Genomic DNA, 15,811 nt, shown 5'->3' on the forward strand with positions numbered 1-15,811 from the left:
GTTTGTTTTTTTTTTTTTTTTGTCCCCTCCCTCCCTCCCTCCCTCTCCTTCTCTCTCCTTGTGTTAGTTTACTCGGCCCCCAGGTTGGGAAGGAAGGCTGACCCGTCCAGATGTCCAGATGCCTATCATCTTCTGTCTCTTTCTTGCAAAGCCCTGGGTGGGGGTGGGGGTGGGTGGATAGAGTGATTATCAGCCTGATTTTGGTTTCTGCCTCAAACCTTGACTTTGGTTTTTCAAAAGAAGACCTGCTACCTTCGAGAGTCCCAGTCTGCACCTGCTATACACACACACACACACACACACACACACACACACACACACACACACACTGGGGGAGCGGGGGACAGAAAGACAGATCCCTCAGAAGATCATTGAAGAGTTTCTTGCTTCATCTCTTTCTAAATTGGAGGGGGCTTTGTTTTCATTATAATGCACAGGGCTTGGATTTTAACTCATAAGGATTTTTCGACTGCCTTGGAAAGTTATATAACCACTCCAGCTTGTCAGCTTCTCTCTTCGTTATTTTAATGGGCAATCAGGTAACAGACTGCCCCACGCAGCACACTGCCGGAGGTAAGAGGCTTCATACTACAGGCCTATATGGTGCATCCTACATTAAGGTAACAAACAAATAAATATCTCCTTCCTTAACAAAGACAGCGCATCAAAAAGCAGGTTTACACTTCAGCTCCTCAGTTTGATCGGAACCTGGGTAGGAATGGGGAAGAGTAAAGGAGTTGCCACTAACCCCATTCTCTTCTCAGCCCAAGCTCCATCACATTCCAGAACTGCAATGCCTGAAGAAAGACACACACACACACACACACACACACACACACACACACACACACACACCCTCCACTGACAATAGGTACTTATAAGCCACAAAAAAGGACAGCTGTGGTCACAAGAGTGGGTTTCCATGTCAAACTGGACCAAAGTTAGGTGAAGTTTTTCTGCCTCTATTTTATTTTATTTATTTTAATTGAGATAGAGTCTCATGTAGTCTGGTCATAAACTCAATAATCTTGAATTCCTGATCCTCTTGCCTCCACCTCCCTAGGCCTAAAATTACAGGAGCCGGGTACCACACCCAGTTCGTACAGTGCAGGGAGATGAGCCCAGGTTCTTGCATGCTAGGCCGGCACTCTGCCCACTGGGCCACATCCTCAGTCCTTGTGTTTCCTCATCTTTCAAGAAGAGAGAATGTTCTCTTTGTCTCTGAAGAGTTTTCTGAAAAATGAATTTGTTGAAACCTTTGAAGTCCTTGGAAGAAGGGCACCATAAACAGAATCTTCCTGACTGAGCATCAGTGGCATTTTTTAGTGACATTCACAGCCTATAAACTATTTCCTGTGACAGACTTTCAAAAGTCCAGTACTAGCAATGAATTTAAAATAATGTCTGTGGCCATCTGTGTACAAAGAAAAATGCCTAAGGGAATAGCTATCATTCTTCACACAATTTTATGAAGAGAGTAGATCTCTCTGTCTCTTTTCCCACTTCCTTTATACCTTAAGACGTTTAAATCCTAACACGTCACCTAACACCATTATTCTTTTTGTACTTTAGAGGGCATGGTTCCCAACAGCACTCCTTTGAAATTCGGTTTCCGACACCCACACAGGGGCTCACAACCCTTTGTAACTCCAGTTCCAGGAGCTCTGACACCATCTTCTGGCCTACACAGGAACCAGACATGTATTGGTACACACACATGCATACACGCAAAACACTCATGTGCACAAATCCTTTCTTGGTCTTAAAAATAAAAGCTAACCTCCTGGGGTTCTCTACTAGGGAGTCGGCCACAGTTAGGCACGACACAAATCCGGCAGTTAGAATGCTAGAGAAAGAAGAAAGACTGCAAAGAAAGCCCCAGGCAGAGCATCCCAGGATCCTCACTATGTGAAGGCAATGGCTCTGAAGCCAAACTCGATCCTTTTAACTAAGAACCCCTGTGGGGTTCAGAATCTGCCCCCCCCCCAAACACACACACTCAACCTTCACCACAGTGAGTACACAAACACACTGCAGTGCTGAGACTGTGTGTACCTACGTATTTTGTAACTCTCCATCCTTAAACCCCTACAGAGATCATATGTTTCATCCAAGTTACACTCAACATTAGTCTGTTGAGACCACGTGGCACGCTCTGCCAGTGGGACAGCATCATATAACACAACTGCTGGGTTTCAACAAGCAGAACTTTGAGGAGATCACACTTCTGAGAGAAATTCCAAAGCAGGAATCTCTCCCTTCCTGCCTTTGAGTGTCTCTGGTTGGTTAGCTCCTGAGCATGCTTCCAAGAGCTTTCCCTACCACATCTTCTGAAACCTTTAACTCTTTCACCAAAACCCCACACCTTCTCCTAGGAAGCTCTGTCTACATAAATGGGAAGGTCTCTCTCTGTTACTGTTGCTCTGAAATAGTAGATTCCGTAAATGTGCCCTGGGTGGCTTGACCCTGGGTGGCTTGACGTTCTATTCTGAGATGACCCTGGGATCTTCTAATTACGGACTTGACCTTCAGGCAGCTGTGGCTGGACAGACCTTTTTAGAGGTCATAGAGATACAAGAAGCTCCATTTTATCATTCCATGGAGGCTTTTAAATCAAGATTCCCTGAAAGACAGTGCTTGGAGGATACCTTTAATGCTTGGAGGATACCTTTAATACATTTCTAAGTAAGGTCTATATACACCTTATTTAAAAGAGACTTTTAAAGAATAGGATGATTTTTACCATGTGTGTTTCTTGACTGGTACACCTACTATTTGATTCCCAGCAGCTAAAAAAAAAAAAAAAAAAAAAAAAAAAAAAAAAAAAAAATAGATTATTGCAGAAATTCAGTGAAGAATTTCTAAAAACATAAACAAAATGATCTTTCAAGAATTGGTAGTGATTAAGAAAAACCTACTGGTCAGAATATTAGAAAATGAAACACAGTTCAAATTTTCAAGAAGAGGGGGCTAGAGATGGTTTAGTCGGTAAAGTACTTAGCATGCAAGCATGAGGTCTTGAGTTCACATCCCCAGAAGACACATAAAAAGGCAGGTGTGATGTACCAGTATAATCCCAGCATTGGAGAGATAGAGATGGAAGATGGATGGAGCCAACTGGCCAGCCAGTCTAGCGGAATCAGTGAGCTCAGATCAGTGAGAGACTCTGCCTCAAATAAATAAGGTGGAGTGCAATTGAGGAAGACATCTGATGATGATCTCTAGCTTTCAAATGCATGCACACATACACACACACACACACACACACACACACACACACACACACTATATACACACACCACACACACACACACACACACACCACACACACACACTCATGCATACACACACACTACATACACACACGTACACACACATATACACATACCACATAGACACATGCCACACACACACTACATGCACACACATACATTATAGACACACACAGACACATGCACACACATACACACACTACACCCACACAACTTTTCTTCCCAAAAGATTAGTAAACCATCTTTAATAAGGATAGATGAAAAGACTTTCAGTTCAGATTTGAGTCGACTTAATTCCAATCCATGTTTAGACAGAACAAACCCTCAAGCCATCAGTGATCAAATGACCATGGGTGAAACAGGCCCTAAACCGTGTAGACTCTGAATGCAGTGATTCTTTTTAAATGGACCAATGAGATCTCTTCTGTATTAACGTGAATTCTATTAACACCCAGGCAAGATGCAAAACTGTTACTACTTCTGGCCTTGAGAAAGATATATTTGAGGTTTTTGTTCAGGTCAACCAGTGAGGCCAATTTGTAAACAAATATATTCTCTGAATATCAGTAAAAAAATGTGGTTTTTTTGGTTTTTTTTTTTTGCTTTTTTTTCTTAAAGCCACAGTTCTGTTGGACAGTGGTAGTGAACACCTTTAATCCCAGCACTCAGAAGACAGAGGCAAGCAGATCTGTGTGAGTTCAAGGCCAGCCTGGTCTACAGAGCTAATTCCAGGACTGTTAAACAGAGAAACCCTGCCCCTTGGGGTGGGGGAAGGGGGACCCAGTCTCAACGTGCCTTCCTCCAAACCTCCCTTCCACTAACACTACAGGAAAACTTTAATGCCTATTTCTTGTGTTTCATTAACTTCTCCACAGTGCTGTTCTGTCCAAGTTAGTGATGCAAAGAATTGAGAATATCTCTTGTTATTATAAAAAAAAAAATGCAGAAAACACACAGAAAAACTCGGGAAACTCAGACAGACATTTTGTAACTGGTAGTGTTGATGACCTCTTTTAGGTCCTCAGACTATTCGATCTCTGCTATTTGACACTCTGTTGGCCACACCTGCCTTCCTCTAGCTAGTTCTTAAGTTGCATGAATCTGGTTCTCTTCTGGCTGTTCTGCTACTTTAACCACACTTTATCTAATCTCTCTCTCTCTCTCTCTCTCTCTCTCTCTCTCTCTCTCTCTCATGCACACCCAACACGCACACACTCACAGGTTTTCTTCTCTGTGTTTCTACGTCTTCCTCTAAGCAGATTCTCTGTGCTGATATTTTGTGTATGCTCTAAGAAATAAAGCTTGCCTGAAGATCAGCGGGCAAAGCCAGCCACTAGATTAACATAGAAGCCAAGCAGTGGTGGCACATACCTTTAATCCCAGCACTTGGGAGGAGGAAACAGGAAGATCAGGAGTTCAAGGCCACCCTGGGCTACATGAGATTAAAATCTGTCTAAAAGAGAAACAGAGCCAAGCAGTGGTGGTGCACGACTTTAATCACAGCACTATGGTGCTGTGGAATAATGCTTTTGTACACTGGTTTAATAAAATGCTAATTGGCCAGTAGCCAGGCAGGAAGTGAAGGTGGGATAAGCAGACAAGGGGAATTCTGGGAAGAGGAAGGCTGAATCAGGAGACACCAGCAAACCACCCAAGGAGCAACATGTAATGACACACAGGTAAAGCCACGGAACATGTGGCAACATATAGATTAACAGAAACAGGCTGAGTTTAAGTGTAAGAGCTAGTCAGCAGTAAGCCTGCGTTAATGGCTGATCAGTTTTAAATAATATAAGCCTCTGTGTGTTTACTTGGGTCTGAGCGGCTGCAGACCGGGTAGGACACAGAAAACTTTCAGCTACACTAGGGAGGTGGAGACAGAAATATAAAATGGGCAAAGACAGGATCTCGGGGCCATTCTCCACTCCTTGCTTTCACTTGAACCCTGTCTGGGTGTGGTGCATACCGGCTCAGAAGGGCCAGTTGTGCCCTTCAGGAACTCAGCAATTGGTATCCCTGGGTCTAATTTGAAATGATCAGTGTCATGAAGATTTATACCATTGGAAATTATAAATCAGAACTTGTTTGCTGGTTTTTCTTTTTCATTCCTCCTAGCTTTGATTTTATTTTGTTTTGTTTTGTTTTGTTTTCCTTAAGAAAACCACTTATTAACATTTGTCAGCACAAAATGATGAGGACATTCTGCAGGTTACAAACTGCCGCCGAAACACACACACATACACACACACACATGGCACACACACACACACACACACACACACACACACACACACACACAAGAAAACTCAAACTTTCTTCCCTTTAAATCTCTTTCATCTTAAAAAAAAAAAAAAAAAAGAAAGAAACATTCACACTTTGTATTGTTGGCCTAAGCTTCCAAAAAGCAAACAAACAAACAAATAAACTGCACTCCAAGTTCCTTAAGATGACCTAGGAAGTGTTTTGAACCTTTTGCAGGCCTTTGAAGCTGATTGTAAGTCCTGCTTCTGACTTCATCCTCCCCTTCCAGTCTACAGCTACCTGCTGCCACCCTGCAGACTGAATCATCTGCTTCCCCAGGGTTTGGAAACCCTTTCTATCATCTCCATCTCAACCATCTTATTCCACCGTTACCCCAGAATATAGAAGTAGTCAGTCATAGCATTAAGAGTAGTTAAGAGGGAAACCTTTAAAGTATCCAAATCGTAAATCAAATTTACCCCCAACTCAAATCTACCAACATGCCTCTCCACAGATTCACAGAGGACACTTACACATAAATAGCCTTTATGTGTGAGAAGAAAATAATTGGACTTGGGAGATTAAAGGAAACCAGGACTTTATTATGGCAGAATTCTTGTATCTGCATTTTTTCCCTTATTCAGAGTCCTTTCCGGACACTGAGGAATCCACATTCCTGGCAGTGATTTTGGAGATGAGGGAAGGTTTTATGCCTTTGCCAAGAGTTGTCCTTCTCTGGGACACAAAAGAATAAGTCGTTAAAAGATAAATCCTAAGAAATGTTCCAGATCCCCTTTCCTAGCTTCTGAAGAAACAAGTCTCTTTTCCCTTCCCATTTGTGGACCCTGGGGACCATTCCTTCCAGGCTGGCATTTGTTGTCCTCATGGTTATTTTGGACCCTTCCTTGTGGACCCTACATGGATTCTCAACAATTCTTTAGACAGAACCAACATTCATGCTATTGAAAGACCAAATGTCCAACAGTGCTAGGACCCCTCCTGTGTCCGCCTCTGTGGTCATGCTTCTAGTGAGTTGGAATGTGGAACTTGGGTCCTATGTTTAGCTGTTCCCAGATTGTGTATCAGAAGGGAACATACTCCATTCTTCTGGGCCTGATGCAGAACTTACACTAATGCCGATCTCACATAATCATTTCTTGACTGGACCCATCTCAACTCAGCCAGAAGTCTATCTGCTTAACATTGGGGTTAAAAAAAAAAAACAAAAAAAAAAACCTTGACTTGGTGCCTAAAAGAGAAAACAAAACAAAATGGAGGAGTCGAGACCTAAGACATCTAAAAAACATGGGTTAAAAGCAAGGGGAAAGTGGTGTGACAACGGTGTGAAACGGGAGGCTGCAAGGTGATTGTCAGCCTGACAGCTTGCACCAGGAGACTCAGACCCACTAATTTATTGGAAGAAATTTGTCATAAAAGAATGTAAAAAAAAATACAATGAAGGGACTGGAGATATGACTCAGACTATTTGCTGCTCGAGCATGAGGACATCCCAGCAGACCCATAAAAAGCTAGGGGTAGCTGGGGTTAGGGATAGATAGAGAGTAGAGGATCAATGAAGCTTGTCTATAGGTCCAGTGAGAGTTCTTATCTCAAAAAAAAAAAAAAAAAAAAAAAAACCACAAGGCAGAGAGTGATAGATCAAGCCATTCTCCTCTGAATCCTATGCATGTGCACACCTGTTGGAGACTATGGGAGTCCAGCTCCTACCTTTCCCACTTTTTCTAGGCTTCTTAGGAGAAGGAGACAGGGATAAGAAATAATAAGTAGAAAGAGAGACCTAGCCGAGGAGAAGAAAGAAACACAGGATAGCTTCAGGAGGGCCTGGATCAATACCCAACAGCTTCATCTTTTATTGAGAAGGGCTTTTTATAATATGCCAAGGGGAGAGGCAAAAGACCTCCCCTTGCAAGATCAAAACACACCGTACAGCCAAGTATAGACCCTTCCAAACACCTGGTAAACACGGCTGTGGTCAAATCATCCCATTATGCAGCCCTGCTGGGTAAAGCAAGCCCAGACTCTCTGAGTAAGTTCTCACTGGGAAACTTCTGTGAGTCTACACATACACACACACACACACACACACACACACACACACACACAAAAAAAAAAAAAAAAAAAATTAGTGAATTAAAAAATATGTATGATTCAGGACTTCTTCAAGAATATTTTTCACTTATTGCTTATAATAGTGAACATTTCAAAACTATTTAATCATCTAACTTTATAAAAATTCTACATAAACTCTGCTAAATTCACATGATAGAATATTAGACAGCCATGAGAAATTAAAATTCTGTTCAAAGATTACTGACACAGGAAACTGTTCATAGTGAATGTTAATTGTAAAGACAAAGCTATAGTTGTATGCATATGTGACTCCTATTTAGAAGGTTTTTAATATATTTATTGTTTTTTCATTGAACATGTTTTTATAGAAAACACTGGAAACTCCTACCTAACTGTTAGCAGCCGTTTTCTGTGGGTGGTAAGACTATGAGTAATATTTTCACACATATCTGTAGTTTTCAGTTTTTCTGGGATAAGCATGTACAATTTTTAGCTAAAAAAAAAAAAAACACTATGAAAAAGTTTGTAGGTAAATAGTGGGAAGAGAGAATTCACAACTTCAGAAGGAAAAACTGTAATTTACCGCATGGAAACAGTTATCCTAGCATATTTTATAAGCATGTGTGTACACTGACAAAAAGCAGGAGAGAATCTGAAGTGATAAAGATGGTTAAGACTGTTGTGGGATATTTGCACACCGTGTGAAGATGTATTTGCTGTGATTGGTGTAATAAAAAGCTGAATGGCCGATAGCTAAGCAGGAGGTATAGGCGGGATTTCCAGGAGAGAAAGGAAGAGGAGGAGGAACGTAGGCGTGCTGGAGAAGTGAGGAAACAGGAGGTATAAGATGGAAGAGAGGTAATGCCACATGATAGAATGTAGATTAATATAATGGATTAATTTAAGTTAAAAGAACTAGTTAGAAATAAGCCTAAGCTAAGGCTGAGCTTTCACAATTAATAAGAAGTCTCCATGTCATTGTATGGGAGCTGGCTGGCAGGGTAGAAAAAGACTTGTTACATAAGATAGCTAGATATCTTTGATGGGCAGGTTTATGAGTTGTCAAAGTATATAGGGATTTTGAGCTAATCCTAGGCCTCTACCAGCTAAATGAAAAGCCCAGGGACTTGAGAGATGGCTCAATGGTTAAGAGCACTGGCTGCTCTTTCAGAGGACCTGGGTTCATTTCCCAGCACCCACATGGCAGTTTATAGCTAGTTCCAGAGAGCCAACACCTCATACAGACAGACATGCATGCAGATCAAACACCAATGAACATTAAATAAATAAATGAATAGATAGATAGATAGATAGATAGATAGATAGATAGATAGATAGATAGATAGATAAATTGGTGGGGGGAGCCCAGTATATCTAAGCCTTTTTAAAAATTCTTCTCTCATATATTCCCCTCCCTCCTCCTTTCCCTTCAGAAAAGGACAGGCTTTCTAGGGATATCAACCAAACTTGTTAAGCCTTTTTTTTTAAACTTAAGCTGGTCTTCTGATGTTTTCCCTCATATTTGTAGAGCCTATCTTTGTGTCCTGTGTATCCATGTCTGTGTTTCTGTTTATGCATCTGCTCTGGGTATTTATGAGTTGGTCGTGTAAGTTTTGGGAACTTCTTGGAATATGTCCTGCTCAATAAATCAGAGTTGTTATTGTTGCTACCATTGAGTTTCTTCAACGTTATTATCATGTTAAAATACAATGTAAATATTCCTCAATATCCAAGAACTTGTTAAATGTGGCTCCTTCTAAATTTCTATGTATAGATTTTTAAAAAATGATGTTTTCCATCAAATGAGTCAGTATGACATGCACTACTCATCAACCTGAGGAGCAAACGTGATCATTTTAACTTTTAGTCACTCATATACTTGTCTGTTAGTAGGAAGTCCAGTATCTTGAGATGCTCCTCTTCCCACTCAACACCGCCTGTATAAAGCTCTGCGGTGCTAGAGATTTAGAGAGGTTAGGCTCTTGGCCATACATTTAGTGACTTATGTTACAACTTTCACAAAGCAGCATGGCTAAAGACTGGCTCAACCAAGCTCCGCATACCCTTGTCACTTTTGGGAATGACGTCCATGCTGATCCTGACAGCAGAACACCTTTATTGCGCCTCTTAATAGTGTAGCACTTCAGTTTCTATTAGTGGTTCAATGCTGAGGGTCCCCTGACTACACCCAGCCTTTTGACACAAGGTTAGGGCAGAAGACTATTGAAACTGTATCTGAAATAGTTAACACAAATGGAAATGTCAACCAAAAGTCTCTACCACTTCTGTTGAAAAGGTGGAAAATGTGATAACACTGTCAACAAGGGCTGGTGCTGACAAGGGTTCTCTCCTAGAGATGCTCTTTCTACACTCCCAAACCCTCTCTAAATCACGGCAGTATGCATTTGACCCACATGATTGACCTCTACAGCCTTCTGCATTGGTAGTCTCTTAGACTAGAAGCTCTTAGGGGGTAGAACAGAGAGTGGAAGCAAGATGGCGTTCGGCAGTGTATCTTCCACTCTGAGAACGTCCTGGGAGCGGGTGAGTATGGCAGATAGTGAATTACCCTACATCTTCACTGAGCTGAATCTGGCCGAGAATCCTACATTATAAGTTAATTTTGATTACTACATTAGTAATCAGGCACTCATCTTCCCTTGAAGATCCCACAGAGCTCTGGGTTTCTAGTGAGGCTAGCTTGAGCTTGAGTTTTATAGGCATACACGTTTAGGCTACACTTTTCAGCAGCTTCAAAGGGCTAGTAAAATCAGCAAGGAGGAGTCAGAGAGGTCAGAAACAGCCCTCTGTTTCGGGCACTGAAAATAAGACCAAAGAACACAACCCATAAGAGCCCAATGTTTGATCTAAGTCACTTGGTTAATTGAACTGAAGCCTGGAGGTAAAAGATTCAAGATGAAAAACACCACTACAGGGGGAAGTTAGGGTGGGGGACAATGAGGTGAAGGTGGAAAACGTGTGGGCTGCTAGGGAGACAAAGAGTCCCTGGGTGAATGAACCCTCAGTGTGTGACTGAGAGCATTTTCAGTGACTTGAGAGTCCATGAGATACAGTAATCATTTGTTCTTCAGACAATGTATCATCTGATGTTCTGAGACGTGACCAGTGTGCCATACATATACAATGCAATGCGATGCAATACAATACAATACAATACAATACAATACAATACAATACAATACAATACAATACAATACAATGAAAACTAAACTTGAAGCTTCACATTCTTCATTTTCTTAAAACCATGCAATGGCAAACCCAAATGAGAGAATGAGATATCAATGGAACTACAGAGTATAGTAACTTAATTGTAAAAATGGATGCTTGAAAAGAAGTTGTTTTTAAGTCAACCATCAACTTATCTGGGCATAACTTCTAAATTGAGGAAGAAATAGCCTTCTGAAGAGATTCTCTCAGTCACCCCATACATAAAGTTATACTTTATACTTAACAATATTCAATTTTCAACCACATAAACATTTTGTGGTTATTTTTCTCCAACCCAAGAATTTACATCTTGCATATCAAAGGCAATTACTTAAAAATATGCTTCTATTGTGTTTATAATCCACACACATTAAAAGGTGGAAAGTTAACTAGTTAAACAGAATTAATATTTGTTTAAGTAGTGTTAGAGTATGTAGCTAAAGTGATATTTTATAGTATGTTCAGGCAGAACATTTTTAGAGTGGTATGACATTTAAATAAATCTATTTTGACTTGGGAAAATTTTAACATAGATTAAAACTCAAGTCTTCAAACTTACATGAGTCTTGTGAAAATGGAAATAAAACTTTAAGGCTCTCTTCACACATTTATTTATTTATTTATTTATTTATTTATTTATTTATCTGTGGGGTGGGGCATGTACACACCACAGCATGTATGTGGAGGTCAGAAGACAATTTCTAGAAGTCAGTTCTCTCCCTCTACTACATGGGTTCGAAGGCTCGAACTCAGATCATCAGGCTCAGTAACGGGAGCCTTTATCCACTGAGTCATCTCACCAAGCAGAAGTAGGCTTTAAATACACATAAGTACTAGATGCTCATGGTCAAATGTCCAGATTATAACACAGGCATGAAGTAAAATGATTAATTTAAAAAAAATAAGAAGAAGGAATCATTTCTAGGCCCTACCCAACAATGACTTAAGCCAGTCTCTGGTGTCCATTCCTTCAGAGTTTTTCCTGGAATAAAATGTATGTACTTGGAAATATTCTTGTTTTAACATCCATGCTACATACACGCTCTTGGTAAGCTATTTCTTTTTTGTATAATATATCAACTTTTTTCTATGCAAACAAGTCAAAATTTCTGTCGTTCTTTTAAATATCACGCCATAAGGGCACACCCTGCAGTTTGTTTCTTTTCTCATACACTACTGAAAATGCAGACATGGTCTGGTCTTTGCACACATAGTCAGAGTCGTTAAAATATTTTTGAAGAGTGGGATTGCTAAGCAGTTGAATAGATGAACTTGACATTTATTTTTTTCCTAGTCCAGTACTCTTACCTTTGTTTTTTATTGAATACAGATTTACTTTGCATACAATATAGTCTGGTTACGGTTTCTCTTCACTCTTCTCCTCCCAGATCTTTCCCACCTCCCCACCCATCCAAATCAACACCCATTGTTCTTCTCATTAGAAAATAAATAGGTATGAGAGAGAGAGAGAGAGAGAGAGAGAGAGAGAGAGAGAGAGAGAGAGAGAGAGGGAGAGAGAGAGAGAGGAAGGAAAGAAGGAAGGAAGAAGAAAGGACAAATAATTAAAAAAAAATAAGATAAAACAGAAACAAACACATCAGGATAATACAAAGTAAACAGAAGAAAAAGAGACCAAGAAATAGATATAGACACAGAGACCCACTAGCTTGTACACTCAGCAATCCCATAAAAACACTAAACTGGAAGTCATAATACATACCCAAAGGACCTGTAGAATAAAAAGTGGGAGAAAAAAAGTAAGTATAAATAAAACAAAAATTAAAAATAAGATTTTTTTTTTTAAATTCCTGGCAATACATTATGAAACAAGGAACCTCCAAAGATGTCATTGAGTTTGTTTTTTGCTGGGCATGCAGCTTGTCCTTAAAAGTAGTTTGTTTTCCCAATTATACTCCCTTGGAGAAAACAAAATTTTCCTTTGCAAGTGGTTATCAATTGGAAATAGCTTCTGGGTTAGGGATGGGGGGGTGTCTACTTCTCTTTTCAGCTCTAGGACCTCAGGTGGTGCAGACCTGCCCTATGCGTGCTGCCTCGGTCTCTGTGAGTTCCTATGTGCTTCCATCCTGTTAACTTAGAGGTCTGGTTTGCTTGGTGTCCTCCATCCTCTCTGGTTCTTACACTCTTTCTGCCTCCTCTTCCTCAGAGCTCTCTGAGCCCTGAGGGAAGGAGGTATTTAATAGAGACATCCTGCTTAGGGCTGAGGTTTCCAAGGTGTCTCTCTCACTCTCTGACAGTGTCTAGCTGTGGCTCTTCTTATTTGTTCCCATCTGCTGCTTGCTGCAGGAGGAAGCTTCTTCCCTGGTGGCTGAGCAAGGCACTGACCCTTGAGTAGCAGAATGTCCTTAGGAGTTTTTTGGTGGTGGTGGTTTGTGTGTATGTGTGTTGTTTGTTTGTTGTTTTTCATTTCGTTCACTTATTTATTTGTTTGTTTACTTTGAGAAAGCCTTTCTCTGAATAGCCCTGATTGTCCTGAAACTAACTCTGTAGTCTAAACTGTCCTCAAACTCAGAGATTCGCCTGCCTCTGCCTCCCGAGTGCTGGGATTAAAGGCATGTGCCACCACAGCTCAGCTCCTTGGGAGTTTTTTTTTCTAATTACTATGTTTTGTTGTTGTTGTTTAAAACAGTAGTATTTTGTTTTACCGTCAGTCCCTGGGCTGTCTAGTCTCAGGTTCTTGGTCACCCACACAGTGTCGAGCATAGATGGGTTTAGTCAAAGCAGACAATGCTTGGTTATTCCCACAAGCTCTGTACCACCATTGCACAAGCAATCTTTCAGGCAGGTCACCATGTAGATCAAAAGGCTTGTAGCTGGGTTGATGTTTACATTTTTCCTTTGGTAGAGTGCAGAGCGCCTTCCTTTACCAAATACTCTTTAAACTTTACATTTTAGACCTAGAGCTAAATTATCCTCCGTGAAAGTTGGCATCAGTGCGTCCTCTCACACACAGAGTGTGAGAAAGGCTGATTTGGGGAGGGGCACGTAGAAGAGAGATTCGATTGTCCTAGAATAGATATCCTTCTTCTCCTGTGGCACATTGTTCTGTGCATCTTAACACATGTAAATATTTGTGCTGTCGTCACCACAATCAAGATACAGACTATCACCTTTCAAAAAAGTCCCTGTGCTATCGCCCCTTACAGTCACGTGTTCCACATACCTCAAATCCTGTAAATTCCTAGACACTCCCCCATGACCGCACATACACTGGCAAGACACTTAGGGCTTTACATCCTACGTGATCCATAATCCGTGTGCTGTGTGATCACGTAATCTATGTACATGCATGGCGTAGCTACATAAGCCCATATGTACATGTGTGTGTGTGTGGGGGGGGATCCACAAAAGCCGGTCCCCACATATCCCTCCCCTCTCTTCCTGTACAATCTTTCAATAGGCCTAAGTACATCCCTTTTGTCCCCCTTCCCCTAATAAACCCTTATAGTGGGTTTTGTTGTGCCTCGTGGCTTTTCTCGCTTCTCGCACGGTAAACAGTGCGGCTTAATGAATAACACAGCGCTGCATAATAACTAACATTCTCTACCCTCATCATCGTTGTTGTTGTTTTTCGAGACTGTTAAATAGATGAAGACACATGATCAGAACACTTTGACATCAGTTTCTTCCACTCAGCTCAGGCTTTGAAATTCATGCACATTATCACATATCTCAATAGTTCTGGGGTTGGTGTGACAGTTTTTGTTTCAATTTTTTATTTCACTGTATGAATGTACTAGGGTTCACACATTCACCTACTAAAGGACATTTACCCCTAAGTGTCTGGCAGTTACAAATAGACCAGCTATAAATATTCACATGTGTATATTTTGAGTGTAGATACAAATTTTCATTTTTCTAGTGTAAATACCCAGGAGAGTAACCACAGGATTATATGGGAAGTGTGTGTTTAACTCTACAAGCAATTTCCAGGTGGTTGTGCCATTTTGTAGTCTTGATGGCTGTGTCGGAGATTTCAAATGCTATCCATCCTCCTCAGCATTTATTTGTTTGTTTGTTTGTTTGTTTTTTCATTATTTTCCTGTTTGGTCATTCTAGTAGATATATAGATGTATCCCTGGGTCCTCATCCCTCTATCATTGTTCTCATTAGTCTTTAAATTATGTCTAACAGAATTATAATCGTTTTGATTTATTTTCCTTCCACTTCCGGTGAGATCGAGCATCATTGCAATGCTGCTTTTAATCCAGTGTTCATCCTTTTGTTGTTTAAAGCTCTTGTTAAGCCAAGCATTTCAGTTCTTGACTTTTGCATATGGTACAAATAGTTTCCCCAGATTGTCATCTTTTAATAATCTAAAAATCTCTTCCTTCAGGGTTATTGGCTTTGATTTTAAAAGATTCCATCTACATTTCAAAATTATAGAAATATTTGACAAGTTTTATTCAAGAACTTACAACAATGATTCAACATTCTACATTATTATTAACAGTTGCTCGCCCTCACCCCAGCTAGCATTTGTGTACTTGGCTATACTCACTGCTGGTGATAACCTTTTTCAAACTGTTTCCCTATAATAGGCATTGCTTCACATACCACACCAAAACATCATCCAAAATGAGCTGCAGAGATGTGAAGAACTAAGATATATCATGGGTAGAGAGACTGTTCCTGTGCGTCCTGGGAAGGATTAGGGGCAGTGGTGAGAAGTACTGCCAAGGATTTTATCCCCCCCACCCCAAGGGAGGAAGAAAATGGCCTTTCCAATAAGCAAATGACATCATATATCCCAAAACTAGTTTCAGTGAGTAAATGGTAAAAATGCTGAGCTAAGTAGAGACTGGACCCAAAGTGATCTTCAGGACAAAGGAGGAGACAGAGATGCTCCACGAGGAAGGTGAGTGTTGGGAAGAACAAGGAAATTAGTGACAAACCAAATTCTAACACACAAGGTGGGGCACAGCACAAGAAACCAAGAGCAGAGTACGGAGACAATGAGA

The sequence above is a fragment of the Peromyscus eremicus genome, chromosome 2 (assembly GCF_949786415.1).
Source record: "Peromyscus eremicus chromosome 2, PerEre_H2_v1, whole genome shotgun sequence".
Taxonomy (NCBI): Eukaryota; Metazoa; Chordata; class Mammalia; order Rodentia; family Cricetidae; genus Peromyscus; species Peromyscus eremicus.